This window comes from Mesoplodon bidens, assembly GCF_964165515.1.
Source record: "Mesoplodon bidens genome assembly, chromosome: 5".
Lineage (NCBI taxonomy): Eukaryota > Metazoa > Chordata > Mammalia > Artiodactyla > Ziphiidae > Mesoplodon > Mesoplodon bidens.
Window position 1 is genome coordinate 26,631,828 of NC_138161.1, and position 8,097 is coordinate 26,639,924.

The window sequence follows — 8,097 nt, forward strand, 5'->3', positions numbered from 1 at the left end:
TGAAAACTTGAACTTTCTTTGAACTGTACCAGACCCAAGAACACCGCCAAGCGTATTCAGAACACCTGCCAGCTGCAACCTTATGGTTTCAAGCTTTCCCCTCCTAACTATGCAACCATTCCAGACCCCAACCAACCCTTACTTAACAAGCATCCTTACTTCTTGCCAGCTTCCATTATAATTCTTGATAAACAACTCATGTAACTAACTATAACCCTGGGGCTTTTGTCTTTATAAGTCTCCTCCATTTTGTAGAGAGGCCAAAAACAATTCAAATGCTTCTTGAATTTGTGTCTCCTGGGCTGCAGTCCTAACGAACCCCAAATAAATACCTTTTTACTTCAATGGGGTGTCTTTCTAAGATGTTGGTTAAAAACATAGTTCTTCACTACAAGAGAGAATATTTTCTAAAAAGTTCCTCTTAGCAGGGAATCTATGAAAAATACAGAGATTGGAGTCCTGTTTATTTTTTAATAAAATCTTTACATCTTAGCTGATAGTAATTAATATCCTGCTATTGACCTTAAAAAAAAAAAGGAGCCAGAAAAATGAATTTATTCAGGAAGAGCAGAGGAATTTCACGTCAGGACATGCAAACTGTGGCAAATCATAGGCAAGTCTGGAGAACAGAAAAGTGGGGCCTGCTTTTAGAGAGGAAAGGAAGAAATTGGGGAGGGCTGTGGTGGTTCTTCATTGGCTGCAGGTGGGGGGCAGCTTGCTGTTGCTGGGGTCTGCAAGCTGGGGTGAGTCATATGCATGAGAGCTTCTCCTTCAGGGCTTCCCAACTTCATTGTAAATGAGGTTTCCTTTATTTTCATACCGCTAAGAAAGATCAAGGACCTTACCACTCCTGCAATTCCTCCCAATGTTGTTTGTTATCTACGCTATTATTATTGTTGCTGTTATTATTATAGTTTATACATTGTATGATTTCTAACATTTATTTTCCCGTCTGTAGCAAAATTTCCATAGTAGGTGTCATTCCTCCATTTTCACAGAGTTAATACTCACTGTCAGTTTTTTCACCGTGAGTTCTGTCTCTGAATTCTTTGCTTTAATCTCTTAACTGGCTGATTTTTTCTTAAACAAGTAGTTCTTTTTTTTGGGGGGGGGTTCAAATACTCATTTTTAAATTTTTTTTGTTAGTTTCTGCTTTATAACAAAATGAATCAGTTATACATATAAATATGTTCCCATATCCCCTCCCTCACAAGTAGTTCTTTTAATGGATCTTGCATTGCCTCATGTTTTTCTTCTATGAAAATATCTACTGGTTACTTTTATTCTTGAATAACATCTTGTCAGAATAGATTGTTCTTAGGTTACCCTGTATATTATCCTTGGGTCATATTCTATTTCCCTTTTTGAGGACTGTTTTAATTATCTGCTGCTGTGCAACAAATTATGTGAAATTTTAGCCATTAACAACAAGTCTTTGTTATCATACGCAATTTCTGAGGATCAGGAAACTGGGGGAGGCTTAGTTGTGTGGTCCGGGTTTAGGATTCATTCTGAGGGTTCATTCAAGCTGTGGGCTATGAGGATTCATTCAAGCTGTGGGCTATGGCTGTGGGCATCTCAAGGGTTAGCGGGGCCTAGATCTACTTCCAAGATGGCTCTCAGGTGGTTGTTGTCCAGAGACTCTTCCTTTCTAGATGGTTCTTCATCGTCGTGGCCTTTGCGTAGCAGCTGGCTTACCACAGAATGAGTCATCCAAGAGAGAGTGAGAGTGCCCCCAGGGCAGAAGACGAAGTGCCTTTTTTTTGCGGTACGCGGGCCTCTCACTGTTGTGACCTCTCCTATTGCGGAGCACAGGCTCCGGACACGCAGGTTCAGCGGCCATGGCTCACGGGCCCAGCCGCTCCGCGGCATGTGGGATCTTCCCGGACCGGGGCACCAACCCGTGTCCCCTGAACTGGCAGGCGGACTCTCAGCCACTGCGCCACCAGGGAGGCCCCGAAGTGCCTTTTATAACCTAACCTTGGAAGTGACATGTCACCACATCTGCAGGATTCTGTTGGGCACACTGACCAACCCTATTAAAACAAAGGAGTGGACTACACAAAGGTGTGAATACCAGGAGGCAGGGATCGTGGAAGGTCTTCTTGGAGGCTCGCTACTACTGCTGTTTTCCTTCTGGCCTTGAGTATTATCATGGAGAAGTCAGAAGGCAACCTAAATTCTCTCCCTGCCTAGTAGTTTACCTATAAAACCTAGATGCCTGAAAAAAATTTGTTTTTGAAGACCATCAGTTTGTCTATGAGTTGAATGTTCTATATCAAATTTTCTTTGGAGGTGATATTTTGTTCTGCATATTCAGTTTTTGGCCATTTCAGGGACATTTCTTGAATTATATCCTTGGATAAAATTTTCCTTGCAAGGGGGAGTTCCCTGGTGGCCTAGTGGTTAGGATTCTGGACTTTCACTCCCGTGGTCCGGGTTCAGTCCCTGGTTGGGGAACTGAGATCCTGCAAGCCACACCGTATGGCCAAAAGCAACAACAACAACAACAGCAACAAAAGAGAGAGAGAGACTTGAACAGAGATCTTTAAAAAAAAAAAAATAAAAAAATTTTTTTCTTACATTTTTAAGTTCTCCAAGAACATCATTTATACTAGATTACCTTTATCTTCCATATCTATTAGCCCCTCTCTAATTGCTTCTATCCTTGGCTTTTTCATTCTGCTTTCACTGTGATGATCTCTTTTAGTAAGGTAGATTTTACTTGTGGTTATCTCACCCTTTACCATTTATTATCATTTCATTAGTTGTATCTTAATATTGTTTTGGTTCTCTTTTTTTTTTTTCCTTTAGGACTGCAATATTTCTTTCTTTTCAAAATATCATTGTTATTTGACCATTTTACCTGAGGGTTCTTGATTTATGCATTTTATGTTTTCATTAAGCTGTTTTATAGTTTAATTGTAAGACATTTTCTTCTTTATAATATGTGACCCTAACAAAAGTGAGAGAATATAGAAATAATATTAAATAACTCATTGCAACATTCCATTCTCTCAGGTCACTACAAACAAGTAATTTTTTTTCTCAGGTCTTGTGAACATGAAGAAGGAATGGATAATACTTAAATAACTATATGGCCCTACCAGTTCTGGGATGTCAGTAAGAATCTGGAGAAGACAACCTAAGTGCAGGTTTAGTAAAAGGAAATTACCATAATGTAGAACACTTTTTCTCCCTAACAAACTCCTAGAGATTATCCAAATTCTTTCATTGGAATTTTGCCATGTTAAGTATTGTTTAAAATAAGCAAACCATCAGGAGGAAGTAGTATGGGGTATCATTTTGATTACTAAATCTTACAGATGTAATTGATTTGTCCCTTGTCTATTTTATGTCCATTCACAATTTTATGGAAATCAAAGTTGGCAAGGTATTCAATCAAAACATCTGAAACAGCTATTGCCACTGACGCCCCCATCAGTAATTTCTAAAATATATTTCCAGAATTGTTTTATGTAAATAAACCCAAACATGTATATGTCTGTTAAAATGCTTGCACATACACGTAAATGGGGACATACTAGAGACATTTTTTGTACGTACTTTTTAAACTTATTTATATCGGAAATCTTTCCATATCAGAACATAGAGATTTAATTCAATTTAAAAAAACCCCATGATTTAGTTAGTTTGTTCTCTGCAGGTAAATATTTATTTCCTTTCATGCATATATAAACACTGCTGCAATTAGCATCTTTTTTCATATACCTATTATACATATGGAAGTATGTCTATAGGACAAATTCCCAGGAGGAATTCATAAAATTTCTCATGTAGGATAAATATGACCCACCAGGCACCTTTCTGTAAGAAATATTTCACTTTACCTGTGTTTTTTTGAGCCTGGGCAACTCAAATTTTAGAGGAGTTTATCATATTTGGGGTCTTCCTTAAGAATGCCTGAAAGCCGCTGAAAATTGTGGGGTTTTTTCCTTTTTATATGATAATTTTTAATTGGTACTTTAAAAAGAAACACATTATTATTGTACTGGAATTATGTAATAAGGAACTAGGTACAGTTTATCAAGTCTCCTGGATACTTGGTTCACCCCAGGAGTGAGTCATATCCGGGCCTGTGCAAACAGCTGTTTCTGAGTATAGCGGTGTCTGCCATTCATGTTGTTCTAGGCCAGTCTGGGTCCTAAAGTGAGGGGCTGTATATAAAGACTAAGTTAAACACGGGCAGAGCTATTTATTGCAATAAGCAACATGCCACGAGGGTGGCATCTTCCCCCTCTTACCGATAATGATAATATCAGTACATTGCTTAGCTCATGCTACAGACTGAATGCTTGTGTCTTCTCAATATTCCTGTGTTGAAATCCAAACTGCCAATATGATGGTAAGGTAATGCCCTTATAAAAGGGACCTCAGGGAGTCCCCTGTACCTTCCACCATGTAAGGACACAGTGAGAAGATGTTTCTCCAGAATGCAGGAAGCAGGCTCTCAACAGACACCAGATCTGTGAGCATTTTGATTTTGGACTTCCTGGCCTCAAGAACTGCGAGAAATAAATTTGTGTTGTTTATAAGCCACCCAGTCTATGGTATTCTGTTATAGCAGCCCAAACAGATTAAGACAGTTTAAAAGAAGCACTCAGGGCTTCCCTGGTGGCGCAGTGGTTGAGAGTCCGCCTGCCAATGAAAGGGACACGGGTTCGTGCCCTGGTCCGGGAGGATCCCACATGCCGCGGAGCGACTGGGCCCGTGAGCCATGGCTGCTGAGCCTGCGCGTCCAGAGCCTGTGCTCCGCAACGGGAGAGGCCACAGCAGTGAGAGGCCCGCGTACCGCAAAAAAAAAAAAAAAGAGTAAAAGAAGCACTCAATCACATCCTGCCCATTTGTTCCCTTACTGGTGACCTCATCTTGATCATTTGGGTTTAGATTCCAAGGCTTCTTTTCTTTCAACTGCACCATGCTACCCACAATCTGACTTCTGTATACTGTACTCAAACTGTCAGAATTGATACTGTCATTAAAGCAGTTGAAAATAGTATTAAATGATATTGCAATTCAAAAAAGAGAGAAGCGCTCAGTAAATGTTAACGAAATGTTTTACGTGCATTGTGTCATCATTACCACAACTCTCTCAGGTAAGGGCTATTTAAATCCCTATTTGATAAATATACAAATGTTTATCAGTATTTTTTTCTAATTTTTATTTATTTATTTATTTATTTATTTATTTATTTATTTATTTATTTATTTATTTTTGGCCACGTTGGGTCTTCACTGTTGCACAGAGGCTTTCTCTAGTTGTGGCGAGCGGGGGCTACTCTTCATTGCCATGCGCGGGCTTCTCATTGCAGTGGCTTCTCTTTGTTGTAGAGCACAGGCTCTAGACGTGCAGGCTTCAGTAGTTGTAGCATGTGGGCTCAGTAGTTGTGGCTTGCAGGCTCTAGAGCGCAGGCTCAGTAGTTGTGATGCACGGGCTTAGTTGCTCTGCAGCATGTGGGATCTTCCCGGACCAGGGCTCGAACCCGTGTCCTCTGCTTTGGCAGGCAGATTCTCAACCACTGTGCCACCAGGGAAGTCCTGTCAGTATTAATATACCTAGTAAATGGCAACGTTAGAATTTGAACTTAGGCCATCTGACTTCACAGATTAAAGAAAGGAGATATTGCCTTCTCCAGCAGACACTGGAGCCAGAACAGCATACCTCTGCAAGTTCAACAGCAGTGGCAGCAACTTCAGCAAACGTTGGCATCACAGTTGCTACTCAGCAGATTGGAAGTGACCAGAGTCATATCTAATAACTACGGTGAGTTGAAGTCAGAGAGGGAAAAAACTGGTTCTAAGAACTAGACCAAGTTGATCATGAAAATAGTCTTTAGTGCCCCCTAGAACAATTCTGGAGGAATAGGAGAAAATTGGAGTTCTCAAATGATACATAAAGAGTAGATATGGGGAAATGCAAATTTGTGGCTGCCTTTGCCCATAGTTTTTCCCTAGGCCTGGCTTACCTAAATATAAATACATGTACAAATACATTGTTCCTGATACATGTGAGAACCAAGATATCTAGACCATATATGACCCCAAAGGTGTTGACTGTCAACACCTTCTCAGTAGGGTGTTGGAAAAACCTGTAACTGAAAGTAAGATAAACATCTCTGTACTTACTTGTTCTCTTGATTGTCCTGGCTCTGATTCACCTGCTAATTCTTTCGAAACTCTCGTTCCAGTCTTTATCCTAGGCTGTACCATACAGATTCATGCTGGGCTGGGAACTTCCCGCTATGGGGCTAAATACAGAAACTGTATAGAATTCTCAGTCTACAACCATTCAAAATTCAGTTGGAAACACTCAGACTTTTCATCCACATCATGCTAATTGTTCCAGATATTTCTGTTTGCTACAGTCAGCTCTGTGTATGTGGTATATAACCCTCCTTTTTCCCTCTGCAAAATGGCTTTCTTTTTGCTTCCACTGCTATTTTTTATTGATGGCCTGCTTTTGGAGGGAAGTTCCAGGTGGAGTGCCTTACGAGAACTCCCATTACTTAGAAAGAATTTACTTTGGTTATTTGGGGCATTATTCAATGCCATTGCCTTACTCTCATCCCTACCCCATTATTTACAATGATTACATAACCTGAAGCAAGAAATACATTTGCATATGAAGAACAAATTAACAATGAGGGTTTGGAGTCTGCTTTAGATTCCAGGGTAGACCTGTTCTTCCAGACTCTATGACTATGGGCAAGATACTTACCCTCTCTAATCCTGTTTTCTTGACTGTAAAATGGCAATTCCAAAAGGCTCCCCTACCTATTTCTTTTGCATGTTTTAAATGCTTACAAAGAGACAGTTCTATATGTTATTATTTTGAAAGATCTTTTTTATTTGGGGAAAGTAGTATTGAGAACTAACATTTTTATTTGTGGTTGTGAGAAAACTTTAGTTTCTCTAAAATTTATAGTTCTTTGTGTTTTTTGTTTATCAACTGCTTCTGACAAAATTAAAAAAAAATTAAATTTGTTCAGAGATTTCACTATCTATCAAGTGATTTTCAGTCTGGTAATGATTTTCTCAAGCAGAATTCTTGAATTTTTTGGAGTTTTTTTTAAAAAGTGAGAATGGGGAATTTATTAAAAAGGCAGAAGACGTTGGTGAATTAAGAACTAATGGCAGATTTTTTGTGTGGTAAAATATATGTAACAGAAAATTTGGTATTTTAACCGTATTTAAGTGTACAGTTCAGTGGCAGTAAGTACATTTACATTGTCAGGCAACCGTCACCACCAACCATTTTTTTTTTTTGCGGTACGCAGGCCTCTCACTGTTGTGGCTTCTCCCACTGCACAGCACAGGCTCTGGATGCGCAGGCTCAGAGGCCATGGCTCACGGGTCCAGCCGCTCTGCGGCATGTGGGACCCTCCCAGACCGGGGCACGAACCCGCGTCCCCTGCATTGGCAGGCAGACTCTCAACCACTGTGCCACCAGGGAGGCCCAGTGCTTTTCTATGTATTGGGAGATGCAAGAGTCTGGGCTCATTGAAATTATTTCTTTGCCATGCATCTTAACTGTCTAGGGCCAGTATCCTATTTTTCTCCATCCTGAATTCCCCTGAGGGTGCACAGTCGGGACAGCAACACTTGTTGTACTGGAATGACAGGCAACATTCTTTTGTCCACATCCCCAAATGAAACTCCGTAGCCATTAAATATTATAAGAACTCCCCATTCTGCCTTCCCTCCAGCCCTTGGCAACCACCAGGCAGCTATCTGTAAGAGGAGATATTTTAAGGCGAAGGAAAACAGGATGGTGCTTCCATAACTTGTGGCAGGCATTGCACTTTTGCCCCAGGTCTGTGTCGTTTCTCAACTATCCCACTGGGTAATCTGGCTTCTCCACATCGACCTCACAGAGGAATGCCTAGTTTGACCACAGCTTGGTGGCTCTAGGGGCAGCCCCATTCCCTCCTGCTGCTTTTGAGAAATCAGTCCTAGTCTTGATATCCTGTTTTTAAGTTTTGCTCAGCCTCTGTATCTTCCTTTCAAACCTTGAATTTCGGGCTAGGGACTTCAGCTGGTTTGACACCCACCTGCCTATGTCAGCTCAGTTTCTAC